Below are 12,091 nucleotides of genomic sequence, written 5' to 3' on the forward strand. Positions count from 1 at the left end.
ACTATCAACTTTGAATATCTGAATTCTGGGGTGATTAAATATTTGAAATAACTGTTAAGTTCTCAAATACTGACTTCAAACACGTTCGCCTGATGTCTGATGTAGGTATCTACATTATAAAATATGAAGTTATTTATTTATTTATTAACTATAATATAAGAACTTATAGAAGCAAATGGTTAAATATGTTTATACAGACTCTATTTACGTCTTAACATTTTTGTAATAAAAAAATTGTAAAAATACAAAGTATTCTGATTTCTGGAGAAACGTATACAAAATTTAACACCGTTATAATAACACTTAATAATACATAATGCATAGATATTATATACACCAAGTGATTGTATTAAGTAAAAACTTATTATAATATCAAAAATAAATACTAGCGATTTTGGGAATTTTTTTTTTGCATAGTTTGAGATCATTAAAAAAACATTTTGACAGTTTTTTACTGTTATGTTTCTTGTAACTTTCTTCTTATTTTTGAATGACAACATACATTCTTAATTTCATATTCCAAAGCAAAAATACTTATCTAAGCTTTTGTAAGCATAACAATTAGTTTGAATGAATAGTTAATTATAGTTAGAAACAAAATATTTGAAGTTTAGAAATTGGCTGAGTGGACTAGGTACTCGCAAAATGTTGGTCCACTCATCTTAACATTAAAATATACTAGTAACAAATCAACAAGTTGCTTGTTCAAAATTTGATTTTTATAAAGAACAATACTAGGAAAATTAAATCAAAAATAATATGTACTGTCATTTAAAAAATTATACAACGATGAAAATTATAAAAATATAATTTTAAAATTAGTTGTATCGTAGTGATTTTTAAAACGGTCAATGCTTTCCGAGGTACCGATAGTGTTTACTGTCAAACGAATCACAGCTACGATATCATGTTAATATAATGTGAAGCATCTATATATATAATCGAGTTGTAATAAAAAAAAAATAGACGCATGTGAATGTTATTTTGGTTGTGAAGTTTGATGTATGGATAATAATAATAAAAAAAAAAAAAAAAAAAACATTGGTACTGGATACCAGTATTGGAGTGGGTACAACAAATATTTAGAATATAAACAATCCCACAATAGAGCAGTACCTATCTGATGATGTTATTTTCTAAAGAAAATCAATCTCGTACACGAATGACAATCGTTTCCCCAATTTTCCCGAGTAAATATAGCGTTTTTTTTTTTTTTTTTTAACTCTATAACCGCGTGCTTAGAATGTGGTTTTAGAATGAATTTGAAAGACCATTTACAGAATCCTATACGGATATTCATTGATTCCGAAGAAAACCAATTTTCCTTCGTTGCTCTATAATGCCATTCATTTGAATAATTCGAATTTTTCTACGCCAACTCTTAGCGCGTGATGAGCATGAGAAATTTATAAAATTAGAAATTGCTGGATTTTAGATTAGCCAATCAAAACGACAATATACATGTATCTATTTAATTAATAATTACAATATAAATTGCCCCTTTTTGCCAATTTAAAATTATGAAACAAAACAAATCATACATCTTGTTAAAAATATCTATCTCAGGTTTATATGATAATACAATTAATAAAATCTCCGAGTATACAGCCAATATACTAAACTAACTGCTACCTAAGTATCTATATTTAGGTACTTTTATATAATGTAAATAGTGTAAAATAGAGCGAGGAATAAATGAGATAATAATAATATGAACTTAAATTCAAAATAAGTTAACTCGTAAACTTTATTATTTTAAATTTAAGTTAATATTTTTATGAGTTTGAACTTTATATTGGAAGTTGATTTTTCTTCAAAGTCCATACGTTTCAAACGGAATATAAGAGTTTCTGAGAATTAGAAAAACTAATAACAAATATGTATAGGTACTAATAATTTGATTTGGTTTATTTATTATTTTGGTTTCAATCGAACCAAATAAAGTCTATATTATGTTGATGTTATTTTACGTCAGTTATTTATTATTATAGTTTATAATGCTATGTAAAAAGGTTTCGAATATCCAGTGATCTATTTTGATATCATGTATTGTTATGTCCAAATTATGTATATTATATTATATATTTAAAAAATAATATTATTGATACGTTTACCGCGTGTGCTGCATACACAAAAAAATAAGTAAGATATGTAAATTGGTGTTTTAATTATGATCATTAAACGAGTCAACAATTTAACTCTATAGGTGTATATTCGTTATATTTACTGTACTTAATGCTAATGCACTAATTAATGCTCAATTTTAAATTTAAATTATCGAATATGTATTTTAATTAATAACTAGTTAGTAACCTACATAAACAGGTACGAGTCGTAATGGCTAAAAACTATTTAATTTAGAGAAAATGAACTTGCATCGATATTACCTGTAGAAAATGCACGTGAACTAATTAATATATCAAATGAACTTTCCAAAGTCTGAGTGTACGAGGAAATCATTTTGATTTAACTTCGCTGTATGATCACGGTTTCTGCAGCGAAGTCGTCAGCTCGAACATTTTGAATTTGGTATTATCGTATTTTAGACTAGTATAGAACGTACGTGGACAGATTAGAGTCTGAAAGTTGTCCATCGGTGTGATATCCCCATAACGTCTTGTGTACAGAGTGCACAATTTATACAAGGTGTACCTGACAAAGTGACAAATGGAAAATGAAAAATTGACACAAGTTAAACGCACTAAACGAATTATGCAAATTATATGTAAAATTAATAATATAAGATTTGCTATATGTCTGAAAATTCCGAAAAATAATATTTAAAAAAATGTTTGATTTAAAAAATATTGATATTTTAAAAAATTTAAAAAAAACAAACTACCTCGACTACTCGAGTAAACGTTTTTACCATCGACATTTATCTAAAAATTAGATTTAGCAGATTTACACGCTAACGTCTATACAACATACACGGACAATTTTTTTTTTGTATAAAACCGATCAGAGTTATTTCATCTTTCAGTTCATTATTCGGTTACACCTCGCGTACCTGTACGCTTTAAAGCCAAACCTCTATAGCCAGTACGACACACGTTCGTTGTTGCAGCTGAGTTTGTTTTCGGGATTTCGTATATTATTATTATTATTATATTATAATTTCGCGGCAGTGTCAACGTAATTATCTTGCGCAGAAACGATTTATGGCCAATGTCGGACAATGTAATTATAATAAATCCAACACTGGCGGTGACGTGACCGAGGCGTCGTCTCCGTTACGTCGATTTATCCCGAACAGGGCCGCCCACGCACACGCCATTATACGGTTGGGTTTTCCGTGTCCGCGATGCCACTCAAGTGGGGTTATAAATCGCTGGACTGCGCCAAAGCGGCGTTACGAGCGGGTTGATATTGTTATTATCTTGGCCCGTTTTCGAAACCGTTGTCGGTTTTATTTCAAGCAGTTTTCAAAACCGTGTTCGTTTTTGAAACGCTCGTTTCGGAAAAACCACCATCACATATTAATATTCAAACGCACAAGTATACGAGAGTTTTTGATTTAATGCCGCGGGGGGTTCCGTCGTGTACATATTGTTGTGACGCACGCGCGCTGTAACAGTTTTACGTCATTATTGTACGGTAAAATCAGAGCCGTGCCGAGGAGGGGGGGAAGGGGAGCGGGGGAATCGGGGAAAGCGCCCTGGGCGGCAAAAGTTGTAACGTTTTAAAGGCCAACAAATGTTTAACTATGCGTATGTTTAATAGGAATGAAATTTAGCACGGCACCGAGTACAATATTCTACGCAATATCGTCTAAAAAATTAACAATAATAATGCGAAATAATATACTCTATAAGACCCGAACCCAAGCAGACTATGCGGCGGTAACGGGTTGCGGCGACACATCTGCGAGTCTGGTGCAAATCTCAAAATCTGCCGGTCTTCGTAATATTATATATTAATATATTTTTTTCGATTTCGACTGTGACGAGAACCGTGTCCTAACCTCTGTCCAGATAGGTACACGGTGTTTGCATTAATGTATAGTAGAAATAGCTGCGGTGTGGGTTTTGGGCCTCTACAATGATATTGTAAAATGCCCTCTCGACAATAATTCGGAGACAAAAGATACTAATATTATAGCAGTCTATGTCGTTATAGAGTATAGTTGAGACGATACAATTGTTATGGATCAGTAGTTGTAGGTACCACAATACACGATTGATAATAAATTGTTTACAAGCACTTTTATGATATTATAATGTCCGATTGAAGTATCTCAATTGAAACGCTATTATTACGCCCACGTATCCGCTTGAAATATACAGTAGATGGGTGTATATAGGTACTTGCGCGTAAAATTCACAATAAACTCGTTTTCGCGAGCTCCGACAATTTAGTCGACTGTGTGCGAAGCATGACAAATCAAACAAACCAAAAGCCCTTCCTATCGTTATTGTAATATACTGTATAGGTATAGTCGGTGTGCACATCAAACGCGCTTTGGACGAGAGAGTAAATGATTTTGCCGCCGTTCGGAAACGATTGTGCGATAATAAAAACGATAACACGTACCTATGCTTTACACGGGTAATTTTTTCGCGATTACTTATCGCGACCGTTTTGGAAAAGCATTCGTCGAAAAAAACAATAATTATACATCTCAGACGGTGCAGGTGTCTTTACGACATAAATGCATATTATTTTTTTCTTATTCTGTGTACTATTGATCACTGAATAGCTTATACAATGCGCACAATGACATAGCTGGACCTGTGACGATCTCTGCGTGCGGGTCACAACTTTCAAGTGTGTCACATCCGTTCGGTTAGAACAACGCCGCCAACAATTATTATTGAACAGTTCGCCGAAAAAATTGCTTTCGCGATAGACCACCGTTTTAGGCGTTTTCGGCGAGTTATGGCTTCGGGTCTTGGCGACTGCGAGACGGAGTCGAAATCGGACGCTGTGGTAGGGGAAATATACCGGTTAACGTTACCGGGGTTCGGGTAGGTAATTACGCGACTACGCGACGTTATATTATATTGCCGTCAAAAACTGGTGTGCTAAATCGCGCCTCTTCCAGCGTTCACCCCACCACGCCGGGCCGCGACCAGCTGTGGCATATTCGGGTGGCAGGTTACAACTTTCAGGTGTATCACATTCGTTCGATTTGAACAACCCCGCGATCGACCAACGATTATGATTGAAAAATTCGCCGAGAAAATTGCGTTCGCGACAGACCACCGTTTTAGGCGTTTACGCCGGGGTATGGCTGCGAGACGGAGCCGAAATCGGACGCTGTGGTAGGGGAAATAATATATCAGTTAACGTTACCGGGGTTCGGGTAGGTTATTACGCGACTACGCGACGTAATATTATATTGCCGTCAAAAACTGGTGTGCTAAATCGCGCCTCTTCCAGCGTTCACCCCTCCCCCACCCCTTACGCGCCCGGCCAGGGCATATTCGGGGGGGGGGGGGGGCGACGGTGGCAGCGCTGTCACGCCGCCGTGCCGTGTGTGCCGGCGGCCGACGGGATCGGCGGCGCGTACTACAGGCGCCCGCTTCTTCGGCGGTCCAGTCGGTGGTCGGCAGACAACGCGCGACATTGTCTATCGACGAGCGTGTTCTCGCTGCACTCGAACGGTGGTGTGCCTCGTCCGAAGTCGTCTCGCGATCCGTACCGCGCGCCGCCGTGATAACGCTACAGCGTGTTTTTGGACTATACGAAAAATAATATAAATTTCGGCAAAATAATCAATTGATAATAATAACCGCGGGCACGACAGCGGACAGTGCGGTGTCCCCCGAGCCGGATCTGATAATTAGTAAACGATATTATTATTATTATTATATTTAAAAATCGAACCACGCGCGCGGCGTCCGAACGGTGAAAAAATACAAAAATAAATATTGTGATAATAATAATAATAATAATAATAATAATAATAATATATTGTCGTATGCGCGTAATCGCGCCCCGCGGTCGAGGGTTCCGTTCTTCGGCGTCCAACTGTGAACAGGTGAAAGAGTTTGCTATATTTTCATATATACCCATCCAAAATCCGTTGCCCCTCATTATTATACCCTCTTACACTCTTCCAGTCCGTTTTTTGACACACGACGTTTTTTTTCGTTCTGTCCGATATACAACAATTGTTTTTATTTTGATCGCGTTAAATTCTTTCGCTTATTCTTAAATCGACCAACCGTTGAAAATAAAATGTCGACGTGGAAAAATCCACTTGTTAATATTATATGTATGTGCGATAATAATATGTGTATAATATTATTTCGAACGTTTCATTATTACAACAGTATATGCATATTTTTTTCCGCGCAGTAGTGAAATTCATTATAAAAATAACGTTATTTTTTTTTCTCTGAAACGTCCAACAAACAACACGTATGTTTAGGTGCCTATAACATGTTACGGTGTATTAATATTATATAGGTACATATATTTTTTTCTTTTCGGTTTACACGTTAATAATTTAATGTAATTTTTAATAATTTTAATAACATTTTGTTTGTTGTATCAACCATGTTGTTACCGCGCGTTTTTATTTACGTATTTTATTCAAATAAAGTTATTTTCGTATTAAATTATAATTTAATAGTTGCGTAAATACAGTGTAGACGGCTCTTAAAAACTTTCCATTGATATGGATAAATTGTGTCCAATCATAAACCGTAGAATGTATGGTATTGCGTTATGTATAATATATGTTATAGAATCGAATACAAATTACTGAATATCAAAACAATATGTGATTTATCGTAATAAATAGATTTAAAAGTAGTGTGTATACAAATGGTTCTAAGTCGTTATAATGCGAAAAATTAAGCTATATAATATTTCACATTATAACAACTCATGAAACGCGTGTTTGCTTAAACCGACCTCCATTAAAAAACATTTCCAATTAAAAATGTTCAACATTATAGAAGCCTAAAACTGTAATTTAATCGGATCATAGATTTGTATTAATCTTAGTTTTCTGATTATAATAAACACTTAGGGTATACGATGAATTCGAGCATAGAACAATCATATGCCATGGATATATTTTCATCCATATTTTTAAAGCAAAGGGAAATACTGGAATATTGGTTTTACAGTGACGTGTTAAAAAACAAACAATAGTGTGTCGGCGATCACTTTTCTCTGGTGGTAAATATGTTTCTGGTCTTTCATGTAGCAAATTCAATCGATTGGAAATAATTGGACCAAGTTGGTACTTTGGGTTTGTTAATATCGGGAAAAGTCCATTATTTGGCAGGAAAAAAATAGGTGAAATTCGCGATAAAATCTGATTGTATTTTTTTTGTAATTTTTTTTATACCTTAAAAGGAGTGGCTGTAATGTACGAGAAGTTGGCCACTTTGTCCTATAAACTTAAAAATACCACCAAATAATTTCAAATAAACACAAATTGAGCGTTGTGGTAAATTTAAAATTAATTTTTTTGATAGAAAATTTTGGGGCTTTATTCCCATATTGTTAAACATTATAATATGTCACGTAATCTCCTAGGATGATTTATCCAAAATGTTTTCTATGTTTCAGTACTTTGACCTTTAATTTTTTTTCCATAGTGTATAATAAAATAGCAAATAATTTTTTATATAATAGGGAATTATTACAATTAGTGTTTTTCGATTAATTAAAAAAAAATAATATTAATAAATGATAAATTTTTAACAATAATATTTTAATAACTGTGAAATCATAAGAAAACTAAAAAAAGAATTAAATAACAACAATAATCGTTATTTTCTTGGTTTACAATTATCCCACTTCAGCCTAATTGTTGTAGGTAGTTCATTGCATTTTATGGAAAAAAATATTATCCACATTTTTATAACTTTTAAGTAACAGAAGTGCCTAATTAATAAATTAATGTATAATTTAAATATTATACGGTGTTTAAGAAAATAAAAACATTCGAAAATACAATATAAATATTTATTATACTTGAATGGTTATAGAAATACAATATATTTGATGGTTAGGTTAGGTTAGACAATCTGAGTGTCATTATTGTTTGTTACTAAATTTAAAATTTTTTAATCGCCGATTTTAAATTGTATAATGTTATTAATTAAAGTGGCTTCAAAATAATTTATGAAATCTTATATTGGTGTAACGGTGTTATTCAGGTTTTACGAATAAACGTCCCACGCTGCTCCTCAGCTTTAGGTCTTACTGATCTCATACAATGTATGTCTCTACATTAAAAATATACTTATTGGATTTTATTTGCCAGATGAGGTTAAAGGTTGTTATATGTTGAATCATATAATATGTATTGACATGTTCAATGAATGCACTTTATGTCCTTGGCAGCCGTGTTGTCGGTACATAATTTATTTATTGATATGTATGAATAATACAATTATAGATATTATATAACCCTTAAAAACTTCAATCATCGGTTAGTCGTGGAATTTTTTCGTTCAACACTCGGTATTTTGAATGCAAAGATAAATCGATGCATTCGAAAACATCGGATTTCATGGAGTGGCTTATACCATGGTATTTATATAGATTCTATACAAATTCTATTATTGAATAGTTTTTAATATGTAAAACTACTTACTAATATAAATAATTAATGATTGAATAATTGAAATAATTGAACAATTTTATAATTAAAAATGAATAATTTGGTAATGGATATTTGTGAATATTGTATTAAAATACATAATATATTGAAAAGTCATAATATTCGAAGCATAAAATTCTATTGTACATCAGGTACAATAGGTACGTCTAAAACACAAACAACGTATATATCATAATATTATGATATAATATATTTTATAAAAAAACCATTACAGTATTACTTCCAATTACACAATAATTCGATGACTATAATATTATTAATCTTTAAGATAGGATTTAGGATTTCATAGGAGCTGGAGCAGGAGCAGCAGGAGCAGCAGCAGCAGCAGTAGTAAAAAAAATGAAATGACGTGACGAGTGTGGCGAAAATTTCGAAAAGTTTTTACCATAGAACAATACGATTTTTGAGAAATGCGCCAAGTTTTAAATGTATCGCGAAACGAAATATTATCGATTTATCTCGTGTAAACTTATGTAGGTACATATTATGTCGTGATATTATATCGTCGCCCGTCACGTGTGCAATATTATAACACAGCCGTTTGACGTTTCCACGCCGAAAACGAGTGGCGGCGGCGGCGCTCCAATGCCGTAACACAATATTATAAATATGGGTCGTGTTGTGGCGATATTGTTATCATACATCTATAATTCCATGTCATAATAATATTATTATAATAAGCGATTTCCGCGCGCCCGTTCGTCGGTCTGTACGGGTTTAATGATGATTACGATGGCGGCGATGATAATAATAATAATAATAATTACAATAATAATTATAATACGTATTCATAGTTAAACGGCACGGAGCCTACGCGATAGTAATAATATAATTATATTATCGCGTCGATATTGTGTACAGCACATAATAATAATAATAAGATATATAATAATATGTTATTATTACGACGGCGGCGGCGGTCGTATCGTTACACGCGTACCCCTCCCCCCTCCACATTGTCGTGGGGCAAATAATAATAATAACTATTATTATTATAATATATTTCGCGTACCGAAATTGACCAGACGCTGTGCTAAAACTATTACGGCTCGTACTATAATACACACACACACACACACACCCATATTATATACACCTTTGCGGCTTCATATATTATAATATATACTATATATATGTGTGGGTGTGTGTGGGTGCGTATATAGGTACTCGTATATTGTACACATATTACACGCAGTAGTACATATAATATAATATACCTATATATATATATATATACACAAGCGTATTACACACTTCCTCGTTATTCATCCCTTAGGTATATATATATATATATATATCGTTGTAATCTGCAAATGGATCCGGGGTGTACGTACATGTATCGCTTGGCCGTTTTCTTAAGCTCGCCAACTAAATTATTTAGTACCGACCGGGTCATCTGCGCGCGGCCGTGCGGGCCGTATAATATAATATCGTGTCGCCGATAAACGCGGCGCGACGACCCGAACGGCGGCGGCGGCTTTATTAATAATAACAATAGGTAACAATAATAATAATAATAATATAATATTATTATTGATATTAATGTTACTATTATTATTATTATTATTATTACTGTCGTCGTCGTCGTTATTATAAAATAATAATATTGTCATTGTTGTATTACCCGGTGCATCGTCGTTATTATAATATTAATTACCGCGACGAGATAAATAGATATTTTACAAATTCCAACGGCCGTGATACAGTTTTTTTTTAGTATACACCAATAGGCTGGGCATTGACGAGTTAAAAAGTTAAAGTTACTTTTGGCTTTTCACTAACTCAACTGTTAACTTACTAAATTTCTTTTTTAATTAACGTGAAATCAACCAATTAATTTTTCATTTTAAGAAGTAAGTTAAGGTAATTTATTTTGTTTATATTTCACTATTTCAGTCTGTTTTGTTCTCATGTCGAAAAATATTTTACCGTGATATCATTCGAATCTAACGTATATGGAAATACTGTATAAAGTATAAACACTATAGTCTATAATTTAATGTTGGGTTGGAAAAAAATTAAGTACACGAACGTTGTATAAAAAATTAACTTTTTTTTAACTTAATAAAAAGTTAACAAAAAGTGTGTATTAACTGTTAACTTTTTGTTAATGGTGCATATGAACTTAACTTAACTGAGTTAAAAAAAATCATTAACTTGTCCAGCCTTGGTATACACGCATCTCATTCACCTCCGGCCAGTGGCAGCAACAGATTTTGAGAATATTTATTTGTTATTTTTCATTAACTCTACGATGCAGATAACACAGGAGATTGTATCCATGTTTGGCTTATTTCTTCGTGAATCCACCGCGGATATATCAAAACTTCAAAATCATAAATTTGGCACACAGGAGGTTCTTTTGTGTCAACGACGATGTATATAATGGCCACGAGTCTATAGTTTGCCGCGCCAAGGCATTAAGCCTCATTCCGACGACTGGTGTACTTGGCCGATATTTGGCACCGGTGGTTACTTTAGCCATTTCGTCCGATCGGCATACTCGTACAATATTATTTGTCACTGGTGCCGTTCCCGAGGATTGTCAGAATAGATGTGACACGAGTCGAAGGAAAGTACTTGTACTACGGATTCCACGACCGTTTAGGTACCTACCGGTAGACCAGTAAAAGCGGGAGTATACTATAACTTTGGTCCAGAGGCGCCAAAGTCAGTATAGGTATTAATAATATATGATAAAATATTTTTTTTACTGTACATTCTTGTAATTTTTTTTTTTGTTAAAAAATTGACAATTTTTATTTATATGCACAGATTTTTGATTGATAGTTGATTAATTAGTATTTTTCGATAGAAATCTTATTAGGTGTTTTATATTATTACTGTACATACTTACATTTTTTTATTCAATATATTCAAAATCAATTTTTGTGGTTAGATAAATGATTAATATATTATTAACAATAAGGTTAAAAGGATAATTCAAGAGCGATTCTGTAATATACCATGTTGATTGTTCAAGTCGGTAACTCAGTGATTTAGTAGAATTAACATTATACAAGAGTTATTCACGTAATCACGTAATGCGTTGGAACAATTTTTTTGTTACTGCGAAATGTTGCTTTCTATTAGTTTGGTTGTTAACTCAAGTTCAGAATTCATAAAAACGTCTACAACTTTAATTCGATAAATTACCTGTACGTTTAATAGGAAACGGTTTAAAACTCGAGCTTTTAGCCTGTGTAAAATATTATTTATTCTTTCTGTAGTTTCTAAAAATTGTTCCTAGTTGGTCTTGTTCAGAAAGTGAGGGTGTGTACTAGCCGGTACTATTTTTTCAATAATATTATGAAATTTAGTTGCTTCCTATAACACTCTTATGCGCGACGATTCTTTTAATCCGATTATTATATTTTAGACTAAAGGTACAGCGCCATTAAATGAAATTATATTATAAGAAGAAAATGCAAAAAAAAAGTTATACACCGAAACAGCATATTATAGCTATTGAAATGGTCTTTGAAACACATTTTTTCAAAC

At 33.0% G+C, this 12,091-nt stretch overlaps 1 protein-coding gene across 4 annotated transcripts in view; it reads left to right on the plus strand.

The window, feature by feature from the left end:
* The first annotated feature begins 5,554 nt into the window (after nt 1–5,554).
* LOC132944689 (uncharacterized) overlaps nt 5,555–12,091 on the plus strand; it is a 382,446-nt gene continuing 375,909 nt past the window's right edge. For all 4 annotated transcript variants that reach the window (XM_061014161.1, XM_061014160.1, XM_061014163.1 and 1 more), the window contains exon 1: nt 5,555–5,983. The gene's annotated coding sequence lies outside the window, so the exon portion shown is untranslated. The remainder of the gene's footprint in view (nt 5,984–12,091) is intronic.

The sequence above is a fragment of the Metopolophium dirhodum genome, chromosome 5 (genome assembly GCF_019925205.1).
Source record: "Metopolophium dirhodum isolate CAU chromosome 5, ASM1992520v1, whole genome shotgun sequence".
NCBI classification, from domain to species: domain Eukaryota; kingdom Metazoa; phylum Arthropoda; class Insecta; order Hemiptera; family Aphididae; genus Metopolophium; species Metopolophium dirhodum.